Consider the following 13,006-nt stretch of genomic DNA (forward strand, 5'->3'; position numbering starts at 1 on the left):
CTTCCCTGCGATCTTCCGGTGCATCGCCCAGGCCAGGGGATACGCCCCCTTGCCCTGCGCGACAGCTTTGGAGTCGCAGGGCAGGGGGGCGTGTCCCCAGGCCTGGGCCTTAGCGATGATGCCGGAAGGTTGCCAAGGAAGGATAGAGTCCATTTAGGGAAGGGGGATAAGGCGTAGCCTTCCAGCTGCTGTTTCCAGAAAACCTCGCTTGGGGAGCGAGGTTGGGAAACAGCGGCTTCGCGCCGCTGGGGGGGGGGGAGGCGAGGGCGGCGCTGCTGTGATGCAGCGCTGCATGCCCCATCGCGAGAACAACTCCTAAAGGGACGGCGTTTTTGCCGTCCCTAGGGCGCTGTTATTGGCCCGTGTGGAAAGGGCCCTAGATGGACATCAGTGAGATCCCAGAAGCCAGTTGGTAGGGGTGTGATTGGCTTTGAAAATCACCATTTTCTGAAGTCCTTGGGGTTGGTAATTCTAGAAAACCTGGATGAATTTCTGTTCTGGCAAGAGCAAAACATTTATCAAACCTCAACTGTGATTCAGTTTCCAGCCTTCATTGGAAAGATAAGAGTGTACATCCACCTGATTGTGGGGAAACCTAGGCCCATTCTGCACAGCACAAATAAGAAGACATCCTGAGGCTGCAACAAAAAAAAGTGTCTTGGTGAGGAACTCCATTCAGCCCCCCCCCCCCCCCCCCGGCCCCACGAGACATTCTCAGGATGTCTTATTTCAGCTCACGCTGTCTTATTTTGAAGATGCTAAAAGGTGGACCTTTTTTGTCTCAAGTCATCTGCAAAACATCTGCTGCCTGGCTGTGCAGAGTTTAGGAGGCATCTTATTTTTTCCTGCCCAACTGTTAAACTCTCTGGTCAGTTTCCTCCTCAGCTTGTGTGCTGTTGAGGGGAGTCTCCCTGCCTCCATTTGCTGAAGGTTGTACCAGGATGTTTGCTTTGCAGGCTTCAATTCTGGGTGGCTTTTCAGCCCCAAAAGTATATAGTTGTACTCAGTTCGCCCTGCTAGTTCTGGCAAGATATAGTTTACCTTTTTTTTTTCCTTAATTGATGAGGTGTCTGTGAGGAAACACAGACACACTTTGAGATGCTTAGCTGCTCTGAGGATTTACCCACTTCCCACTGAAAAGCACTGGGACCATGAAGGACTGGTCTATTGCCCATTGCGAAACATTGGGTAGACCTGCCCTCTGTGGTCCCAATGCTTTTCAATTGGAGGTAGACCTGTCCTCTGAGCAGCTAATAAACTGTTGGAGCTGAAAATGCGCTCAGGATTGGAACAAATGTCAGGGCAGAAAATGTCTTGGGGTAACCTTCAGCAAATGGAGACAGGGAGACTCCCTTCAACAGCATACAAAACGTCAGGCGCAAGCTGAGGAGGAAACAGACCAGAAAGCTTAACTATCGGGTGGGGAAAAGCCTTTTTTTCTTTTCTGACACCTGTGCTGTCCAAGCAAAAAATTAGAAGTTGTTTTTTTTTTGGTAAGACACCCCCAAGATGTTTTATTTGTTCTGTCTGGACAAAAGAAGGAGAAAAGGTCACCTCTTTTTTAAAATGTCATCCAGATGTCTTATTTGTGCTGTGCAGTTGTGTTCCAAATGTATGTGCCTGGGATCAAGAGCCCACCACAGCTACTCCAGGGCTTAACCATCATCCAGTGTGCACCTATGGAAGTGAGTTACTGTGAACTGGAAGTGTCATAGGCAAAACAAAACAACTTCAGGCTGAGCCTGTGGTGGTAGTTGTGATTCAGTGAAGGAACAGACCAGATTATATTTATGTATGTAAATATTTATACCCTGCCTTTTTCCATGGCTCAAGGCAGTTCACATATTCCAAATAAAAAAGAAACAATGTACAATAAATCCCCAAACGACTCCTTCTTCACCCCACCCCCACCCCCTAAGCTGCCCTGAACTCGGAAGTAACAAGCCAGGAACAGGCCAAACTTGGACAAAAGGAAGCAACAAGTCCAGAAGGAGAGCCAGAACCTGTCAGGACACAGGTGATGTGGAAACTTGTATTGGTTCAGTTGGGATGGAACTCCTTCTTTGTACACAGTGGCCTCAGTATGAGGTAAGACAAAGCACTACTCCAAGGGAGACCATCATTCCAGAGACTGAAGGTTTCCAGGGATGAGACTGGATTTTATTGTGTGCAGGTCTTTAAGTACTCAGAAGGTTTTTTGGTTATTGGTGAGGGAATGTGTCTTCTGAAGCTACTGGGAATCACTGCAGTTTACAGTACCATTCACCAAAAATGATATACCTTTACTACCCCATTGAAGTTCCAATACTTTTGCATTTGAGCTCAATAACCATTGACTGTTCCTTATTTTGTTCCCTTGTATTTCCTATACTTGTGTATTATCATAGTTCTGGGACTTGTTCCCTCTTATTTCCTATACTTGTGTATTATCATAGTTCTGGGACTTGTTTATAAAAAGGCAAAGGAATCTTCTTCTTCCCCCTTTATCCATCATCTCTGGTTTGTACTTTATTGACCTTCTAGGGCCATAATGGTTTACCATATCAAGGTTCGGTCATGAAATTAATGTGCAAGAAAATCTATTTCGTCAACTCAGGATAATCTTTTCAGTTCGCAACGTGACTGAATTTGTCCGTTGGGTGATTTTTCAACAAAATAGCACCCTTTTAATATTTCAAAGAAACATTTGCAGATACCAACCCACAGAATGTTTTAAGTGGTGTAGAAAATATCACTTTGCAAACCAAATGCATCCCCAAGATAGTGAATCAACTCACTGTTAATTTTTGTTTGGTTTCCTTGTTAAAAACAGCCACATATTTCCCCCTTGTTTTCAAGTGCAAAGCACTGGCAACTGCTATATTTCTCTCACCAGAAGTGTGTGTGTGTGTTTTAGTAATATGTTAGACCAACAAACATCTGTCAAGGGAGCGTTCAGAATATCTTTACATAATCAAAAATTGAGTTATGAAAGGCCCCCAATAATATATGTATAAGATCTGCTCTTTAGCTGGTAAAGATATCTTGCATTAGGTCTTTGTACCTCCCCATGATTGTATAAGTTGAGTACATAAGTTGACTACATATGATTATATAGTTGAGATTGGTTTTCCACATGGAAACCCAAAGTTATATAGTTATCACAAGCAGGGAAAGGGAGAGGCATGTTGTATTGTCTCTATTCAACTGCTCCGTAGAAACACAGGCGGATTCCACATGGGCCAAAAACAGCGGTGTGAAATGGTGTAAAATGGTTTAAAATGGTGCAAAGGGGTTTACACCATTTTCATACCATTTTCACACCACTGTTTTTGGCCCATGCTGAATCAGCCACAGTGTTTAATATCTAGTGCAGAATTCAGTAATTTGTGCATATTACAGCACAAGCCAAATTAAAGGGACAACTAGATCACACAGTTTTTGCAGGTTGGGTCTGAGTTGTCCAACTCAACTTTCATACTATCAGCAGCGTATCATGCTACTGGGTGCTCATTTTAAGTACATAGGACCCTGATTCAGATGAAGATCATGGCATGGGGAAAAACGAAACTTCATCCTTCCCTAGCCATAATTTTCCTGACCTGAAAGAATGTGCTATTTACCTGGTTTGAGGTGGGGTGCTGTAAGCATAGGCTACAAATTCAGATGTCCCATTGAGACATATAGTTCCCCCTGCTGGGTTTTTTTTTCAAATCAGAAAAATGACACTGGATAGGCTGAATACCCTTCTTTTCCTGTGCCACATCAGAATGCAAATCAGAGCTTCACATGTTTTGGTGCAGATCTGTTTAGGATTATACTGTTACAACGCAATCTTGATCCAGGAGGTGGCTGTGGGCAGTACGGCTTCTATGTCACTGTGCCTACCTCACAAGCAGAAGAAAAAAAACCTTTCTGGAACTCGAAACCCCTCCATAGAGGAAAATGGAGTTATGCCCCCCCCCCTCAAGGGGTGCATAAGTCTGACTTCCCCACCGCTGGTGTTCCTGGGTCAAAACTCAGTGGGAGCTGACTAACATTGATTCAGCCTCTGGGAATGCCCCTGAAATGCCCCCAGTTGCCTTGGCCACCTCTGAAAGTGGCAGCTGGATGCAGACTGGATGCTGCACAATTCCATGATGCCCACCTGCCACACTGTTTGCTGTCTTGACCCATGCAAATGCCACTTATGCCACCTTCTATGGCCATTCTTCCCCCCTCCCCCAGCTGGATTGGGCTGCTTAAAAAACACTACTTCTAGTCCTCATGATTTTGTAGTTAAGTTTGAAACTGTGTCAACTATGTCTGGTGAAATGTCAGAATTAGAGAGAAGCAAATTTGCCATGGCTAGGGTATGGACTTTCAGCAATTTTCACTGTTTTTAAATAGCAGCCATGATGTATGAGGGGAGATATTATGCATCAGGGCTATGGAAGGGAAGATTAACTCTACTCTGTCAGTTCCTCATCTGGAAATCTTCCCCCCAAAAAGCTGCTTTATGCCCTGGTGAAGAACAAAAACAGGTATCCATACTGTGTCTGTCTTCTTTCACCTCCGTGACTGCTTAAAGCAGCATGGGGCGAGGGCATTTTGGATCAGGGAACTAGCACAGGGGGAAGAATTAATTCCCCCACCTCTTATTTTCCTCTCCCGTAGTAGCTTTCTCAGGAAAAAAATGTCTGATATTCCAGTCCCAGTAGTTTGCCCCTTAGTTCTTATTTCTTCAAAGTGTTTTGCACGTAGAATGAAATCACACTCCTTGAAGGAACTCTGGCTACTCAAAATGAGTAGTTGCTTGTGAACTTTAAGCAAATGTATTTCCTTGAGATTGTTGACTTTCCATCAAATGGCAGTCAAAAGAAAATAATCACAGTAATTGGAATTTCTCCTGTTGCAAACTCTTCTCATCCCTTCCCCAAAGTTGCATTTTGCTATTTTTGATCCTATTGCCTAGATGAATATGATGTATTTCACAGTTGCCTAGCATTGTTAAAAATGGCATTTTGCCTATGGAGATTTTAATAGATAGGGATAATGAAGAAGAGGGATTCAAGTGGCTCAGACACTTCGTAGTAATGGCTGCAATTTTCATAGTGGCCTCACTAGGGGGAGTTGCAGGCAATATGAGTCCATGAACGGCACTATACTTTCCAAAAAAGAAATAATCCAGGAAAGACTGTTTCCTCCCAAATGTTCTAGGCAGAAGGGATTATTCTATCCAGCCCTTAATTACTACTGAGCCACTAATAGCCAAAGGCAGTTGAACAGCAGATCCTAAACTCTGCAGACATCCCATTCTGGGGAAGAAGAGTTGATTTTTATCCCCTGCTTTTCTCTACCTTTAAAGAGTCTCAAGGCAGTTTACAATTGTCTTCCCTTCCCCTCCCCACAATGGGTCCCTTGTGAGGCAGGTGGGGTTGTGAGAGTTCAGAGAGAACTGTGGCTAGCCCAAGGTTCCAAAGTGGCAATATATCGAGGCTCCAAATTAGAGAGGTACAAATATGATTTAGTTGTAGCAAATCTTTGAAGTGAGATTTTGTGCCTCACCTATTTTCTTCAGTAATTTCTGAATCTCATTTCTGTTGTAGTTCATTATTTTAATGTTATTTATATATTTTACATCATTTATATGGCACTCTGAAAGTAGTTATATGCCATTTTATTTTATGTCTACTAGCACCACAGCGTCCAGTTTTGGGTGGGAACATTAGGGTTTGAAACCACAAAGCCCACTGGGTGATCTTGGACCAGTCCCTCTCTGCCAGCTTAACCTATTTCAAACTGGAATAAAATGGGGGCATATATATTTACACACTCATGCGCATGCATGCATGCACACACACACAAACTTACACACACACACACACACACAAACTTACACACACACACACACACACACACAAACTTACACACACACACACACACACACACACATATGCAGAACAGGGCAAAACAAGGCATCAGTAAATTTTATTATCAACTATTGTGATTCTGATCGAGAAAAAATGCCCACAGTTTTGTCTCAGTTGTTGGGAATCCATAAAAGAAACTAACTTTTGAACTGAAATGAAGCAGGCAACAAATTTTGTCCCCTCTTGGCTTCAAACACACTTTAAAAACACAATTAAAGACTATTACTGTAGGGGGTTATTAAAGAGATTGTTATTGTAGGGGGTTATTGAAGAGATTTAAAAGTCTGTGTTTTGAGTTGAAAATTAAAATTTCATGACAATTCATCAGTTTATAATTTAAAACTCTTTTACTCACACACAGAAAAAAACGTCTTTAAAAAGGGCAGAGTAAATGGAATGCCTTTGGTTTGTGTTTCATGCACATATAAGCTTACATATGGGGCCGCTGTAAGTGGATGCTGTTTCAAAATCAAACAAGTTTGAAACAAAGCAGTCCAGGAGTGTGACATTTTATTGCTGATAAATCTGGGTAGATAAATAACCTTGGAAAACATTCTTTCGGTCTAAGGACCCATTATCTCAGGCTATTACATACCCCATTTTGGATACATTACAGAGTTCAAAAGTCCCATTGAGTGTTCTGGTATATATCCACTTTCCGTGATGACTGTGGGAAGGCATACTGATCTGGAATGAGAGTCTGAAAATCAGCACTGAAAAGAGCAGCCTGAAAGCCAGAAATTCTTGATCTGGACTAAAGAACACACATGCATTGAGAGTGTAGTCATGGTGGTTGCTATGGCTGCAATCCAAGAATAATTTCCTAGGGGTAAGCACCACTGAATTGCATGAGATGTACTTCTGAGTAGACCTGTCTAGGCTGGAATTTTATGTTCCTTTTAGGATTCTGCTCTGGAGGCTCATGAAAAAGTATGCAAGGTAGGGGACAGAAAGGAACAGGTTCTGGAGCCGCGGAAGGAATAAGTGAATATTCCCCATGTCATTCTTTTATATTGATTTTTGCTAGTGGTTTGATTCTTTGATTCAGGAAACAACAAAAAAAGAGGGCTAGATTTTTCAGCAGATCAGTTCCATGCCCAGCCCCAAACCCAAGCTTTTATGGCCTTACCAGATTCAGGAAAACCAATGGGCTATTGGATGGAGTCCTACTAGGGCCAAGGGTGACATCACAGTCTCAGTGATCTTTCAGTTCTGTCTACAAAAGGTAACTTGAAGACTCCCAAGTCCCTCATCTATGACCAAGAGAATGAGAGAAGATTGTAGGTTGCCACGAATTACAAGGAGTCTCCTATTAAGGGATTTTTCTGACATTGTAATAAACTACAGAATAGCACCTAAGCAGTTTATTATGTCACTCGGAATCCTCGTGGTGCACTTATGGCCTTGTCCACATCACTCCATGTTTCACAAGAAAATTGCTGGAATGCTCCTGGTTTGTTCAATGTATTCTTCCCTCGTCTCTTACTATTGATCTCCATCTCTTCTCTTCTGAGGTTCTGTCCTTTCCCTTCCCCCAGCTTCTCCTCTGTGATTTACTTTTAAAAGAAACATAGTTGTTAATTTTCAGCTTCTGGAGCTTTTAAAAATGTCTTGGCTTGGAAGTAGGTCAAAATCCCTCAACACTGACCCTTGTGTACACGGGACAGTCATGAGGTCAGAAGACGATGCTGGTCTGCTCAAGGAATCCAATGAAAATCCAAGGGCCGGAGTCAAGAAACTAGTTTAATGGAGACAGAGCTCGCTTCTCTGAGAAGTCCAGTAAGGTTTTGAGGACTAGAGGCAACAGGTGCAGTCATAGGTAGATGTATCCTTCGAAGCTACAGGTAGAGAATGGAGCAATATCAATTCAGTCTGGATCAGGTCTGTCCACACCTATCAAGTTGTCCAGACTAGACAAGGTTCTATGCAGTCCATTTCTCCAGTGATGAAAGTGTCTCCTTCTCCCAACTAGTGGTGGCTGTGGGAGAGGAGAAATAATTCCACCCATCTGAGTAGATATTACCAAGAAGTTCATCTGTAAAGAGCTGTCACATGTACTGATAGGAAGAGATGGGGGCAGCTGTGGCAGAAGCTGGAATGGCTCCCAAGAGAGCCAACATGATGTAGTGGTTAAGACCAGGTGAACTCTAATCTGGAGAACTAGGTTTAATTCCCCGCTCTGCCACTTAAGCTGTGGAGGCTTATTTGGTGAACTAAATAAGCTTGTGAACTCCGACACATTTGATCACAGATGTTATGTCCTGAGGCCATCATGGAATGCCTAAAGCCAGATTAGAGATTGAAACCCAGTGTTGATCTGCAAACAGACACCACATCATCTTTGCCTTTCTTATTCCAGCACAAGCTGAAAGGTCCTGGGGCCCGATTGAGACCTAATCTAATGCCCTTTCTGCACGGCGGTGGCAGCTCTTCTCCACCGGCATAATTTATGCCGGTGGAGGTGTGGGTCCTGCTCGCATGAGCAGTCCTGGCTCCCTCCCTAGCCAGAGAGGAGCCACCTCTCGGTCACCCTCCCCCACTCATTTGCCTCTCCAGCATCATTCTGGAGGGCTGCAGGGACCCGCACACGCTACCCTCCAACCCCTGGAGGTCGGAGGACAGCGTGGGCAGGTCCCTGCAGTCCTCCACAGTGATGCTGGAGAGGCAGGTGAGTGGCAGTGCCGGGAAAGGGGTGGCTTTCCTGCGGTGCAGTTCACACTGTGCCGCCGGGAAGACACAGTTTTTTGAAAACCTCGCTCAATGAGCGAGGTTTTCAGGGATGGCTTCACGCCGCCCCGGGGAAAGGCAGGACAGCACTGCTGCGATGCAGCAACGCCGACCATGTGAACTCTCTCCCAGGGATGGCATTTTTGCCATCCCTGTGACACTTCATTTGGCCCGTGCGGAAAGGGCCTAAGTTCCTAGGAGTCTTCCTAATCTGAGTTTCACATAGGAATCTTCTTTAGTATACATGCATAGGTATTTAGGGGTCTAACTAATGGATGCACCTCTAGTGACTTTGGAATACAAAGGGAAGTTAATCCAATGTAGACACTCCATAATCTGATAACCAGTGTGGCCCAGTAGTAAGGAGAGAAGTCTTGGAGCTATTGTGCCTGATTATCCTTGTGGGTTCCTGTCTTTCTAGGTCCAGCCTCTTGGGGTGAAGTTGATGTCTGTGCATTGAAATTAGTTAGCTTTTCAATAGGTCTCTTATAATCATTCTTTTCATGAGCCATGCAAGTTAAAAAGTGAATTGTTCACATTTCCTTGAGCTACTGAGGAAAAAATTGTCCAGAGCTCATGTGAGGTCTATCTAATCTCCCATGTGCAGAAACATCACAGATCATCACTGGGCTGACAGACTGGACTCACAAGGATGAGGTGAATGAAAGATGTAATAGTAAGTGCACTGGTCTTTTAATCTGAGTGAATAACAGCCATGACACAAGAATCACTAAATTGTGTGCAGCAAATCAAGGTCAGAAGGAAAGGAGATTTGATTCCCCCCCCCCTTTCTATTTCCAATGTTCATTCTCCCTCTCAGCCCTTGGGAATAAATGGCTTCCCTCCATATGACCAGGGATTCAGTTAAAGTTAAAGGACCATCTCTGGTACTATGAACTTTTGCAGCAACTTAGATGTTTTCAGAACTCTCTAAGGACTGTGGTCTTTCATGAATTTATTGGGTTTGATACAGTTCAAATACTGTCTCTTTGGCAGTAGCGCCAGCCTTCTGAAACAGCCTCCCTGAGGAGGTTAGGAGGGCTCCTATAATGGCCTGGTTTCAGAGATATTGCAAATCTGTTCTGTTTAACAGGGCACATGGTAGCTGAGCCTATTGTCACTGGCCATTTGGGGATGAATTAATATTGAGACGCCTGTTTTGTGTATTCAGGGTCATATTTTATTTGTCCTCGTGTCTAGTGCTTGGTCCTCAATGTTTTGAAAGTCATTTTGAGTCATTATGGATTGTGGAAAAGTCAAATATAAATATTTCAATAGAAAAAAAACAGAATAAAAATATTCATTGCCTTTTGAGATGCTTCTTCAGCTACAACTACAAAATTGTCTATATTCAGCGGGAAGAAAGGGTCTCATCAAAGAACAAAAGTGACTTTTTTAAACTTCAGCTTTCCCAGGATAAGGGAATTTGATGTTTTCAAAGTGATCTATATTTCAAAAAACGTTGATGATGAGGCCACAAACCTCCAGTGCTAGGAGGAAACCTCAGGCGAAGGCCTTGGGATCTATTCCCTATTTGTTGGCCCTGTGAAACCAGATGTTTGATTAGATGGACCACTGGTCTGATCCTGCTGTGCTCTTCTTGTGTACTTTTCTTCTCATGTTCTCCCTGTCTCCTCAACTTTCCTTCCTTCTCAGCCCCCCAATTTTACTTAAACTCTGTTTGTAGAACTATGAGAACTGTGGCCAGGTCAAACATCAGTGTTAATTTTGAGAGTCCCTAAATGGCTCTAGATAAGATTGACAGAAATTCTTGAGGATGGGGAAATAAATCCTGAGTAGAGCATTTCCGATAAATTAGCCATACTGGATAAGATCAATGTTCCATCCAGTTCAGCATGGTGTTTCTCAGGCCCTTCCCGCATGGCCCAATTAAACCAGGATAACACTGGTAAAAAAAAAATCCAGGTTGGGAGGGGGTCTTCACACGGATCCCAATCCTACCTCGGATCCGACTTTCATCCCCCCCCCCCAACCCGGGCTTTCTGAGAATTGTGATATGTGTGATTCTTTTGTTTTAACGTGCCTCACAGCTGCGGCCGAGCGAATGGCTGCAGCTGTGAGGTGCGTTGAAACAAGAAAATTGCACATATTGAGATTCTTGAAAAACCCTTCCCTGGCTCCCATCTGTGGAACCACTCAGGGGAAACGGGCTGTATCATGGCTCGGGGAGTCGGTCCTGCTTGCCTGCAAAGCAGGCAAGTAGGGAAGAAAAAAAGGCAGGCATTGGAGAAAAAAAGGCATGCACCCCGGCCAACACACTGGCTGTCCACAGGACAGCCAGCCATGCAAAGGGGCTGGGGTGAGGGCAGGTTCATGTAACCTGCCTTTCCCCTGCTTTTACTGGCCCGTGTGGAAAGGGCCTCAGAGTGGCCAGAAGACTGACAAGCAGGTGCACCTTGGCCAATGTATCTCCTTGTTGTTCCCCTCAGGAACTTGTAAAGGCAAGCCAGTGTGATAGACACTTCAATCCTGCTAGGTGACCTTGGGCTAGTCGCACTTCTCTCTGAACTTTCTTAGCCCCATCTACTTCACCAAGGGTCTGTTGTGGGAAGAAGAAGATAAGGAGTTCATAATCTGCTTTGAAACTCCTCACAGGGAAGGAAGGTGGGTATGAATCCAAACTCTTCTGTTCTTCTTTTCCATTAATTTGTTCAATTTCCCTTTAAAAACTATGCTTGCTTCAAGCTTGGTTAACAGATTGTTCATATATACATTTTCTGTTATGTACAGAAGGAACAGTCAGCACTGTTTGTATGGATGGGTTAGAAAAAAGGAATGAGCATGAACGTTTGCTGTGAAGGTACCACTCATGAAATGCATATGGGATATGTGCATGTTACAGGGATTTGACAGACTGTCTGATCAGGCTGGCTTCCAGTTTATTCATGCACCACTCAAATTCATGCTTTCTAAAATCCTGTTTAGAAGTAGATAATCTAGCATGCCCACTGAAAAGGCAAATGTATTGTGCCTTTAATTAGGACTCAAAAAGCAAGTGGGATTATAGCTATGTTTGTCTATACTTTTAGATCATTAACTTGCAGGTTGGATAGATGGAAAAGTTTTTTTTCTATTTCTCACACAGCTGCCGATGAACCAGAAAACATAAAATGGGGAAAGGAGGGGGGACAGAATGACAAAACAACCTTCTATTCATATTTGGTTGAACCACTGTGGGGCAGTCACAACAAGAAATTCGTAGGCAAAACAGCTGAGGTATTTCAACAGCCTGTAGATCTGAAAGGAATCTGCACATGGAATGCTAGATTTGATGTCAGCTTGAATATACCTGAATGGATTTCCCTAGATTCAGTGTCTGAGCAAAGAATTATGCCTTTCTCTGTCCACAGTTTAGGTCATCAGTAAAAGATTTTAATTAACTTTTCTAAATAATCAGACAACGGATAAAAACCAAAGGAAGATTTTTAAATCTACAGTGGTTGCATATTCCAGGCTTTTTTTTAAAAAAAGATTCCTATAAAATAATAAAGATGATACAAAGATATGTGCATATCAAATCATGATTTGATTAAGCACAGACGTTCCTGATAATTGGAATTGTATCTAACTAGATCTATCTGATGTTTGGTCTAGAGACACTTGATAGGATTCCAAGTAGGGTTGCTAGTTATGGGTTGGGAATAACTGGAGATTTTGGAGGTGGAGCCTGAAGAGGCTAGGGTTTGGGGATGTTACCCAAGGTGGTGGGAGTCTCTCCCTTTTAGAATGGGGAATTAGTGAGAACAGACTCTAGGCTTAGCAAGAGGCTGGGCAAGCCTGAGATCTTGTTTTCCTATGTTTTACAGAAGTCAGCTTTTGCCAGAAATCCTGCAGGACAGCAAATAAAGTTTAACAATTTTATTAAGGGATAATGGGAGTACACAAGCACACAATAATCAAACCAGCAGAACACACGTGCAGTCCTAGGATATAAACAGTTGTGAGGATATAGGTCTGGAATGGATGAGGGAATTGGGGAAGTAAGGATTATAGTCACCTGATCGTGGAGCAGAATGGTCCGATGAACAGAACTGAGTGACCCGCACTTAGCTTTGGCAGAAGAACAACACATGGTGGTACAATATCACAGACCGAGAGGTGTTCACAGATATTGAGCACTGGCTGCTGGGCAAGGAAGCTTTTTATAGGGGAAAAGGGACCGTCAGGGTTATGCAGAGTGGATGACACAGGAAGGTCCATGAGTGTGATTCTACATGTGCTGCACAGATGTCAGAAATGTAATGTTACAAAGTCATTAAACCCTACATTGTAAGTACTTCCTACCTCCAAATTATTCCACTTTTGGCAGGGATGACATAAGCATGGGAAGGAGCCACTGTGGATTTATCCCTCATGATGTGGATCAG

The sequence above is a fragment of the Sphaerodactylus townsendi genome, linkage group LG13, assembly GCF_021028975.2.
Source record: "Sphaerodactylus townsendi isolate TG3544 linkage group LG13, MPM_Stown_v2.3, whole genome shotgun sequence".
In the NCBI taxonomy this organism is placed as follows: domain Eukaryota; kingdom Metazoa; phylum Chordata; class Lepidosauria; order Squamata; family Sphaerodactylidae; genus Sphaerodactylus; species Sphaerodactylus townsendi.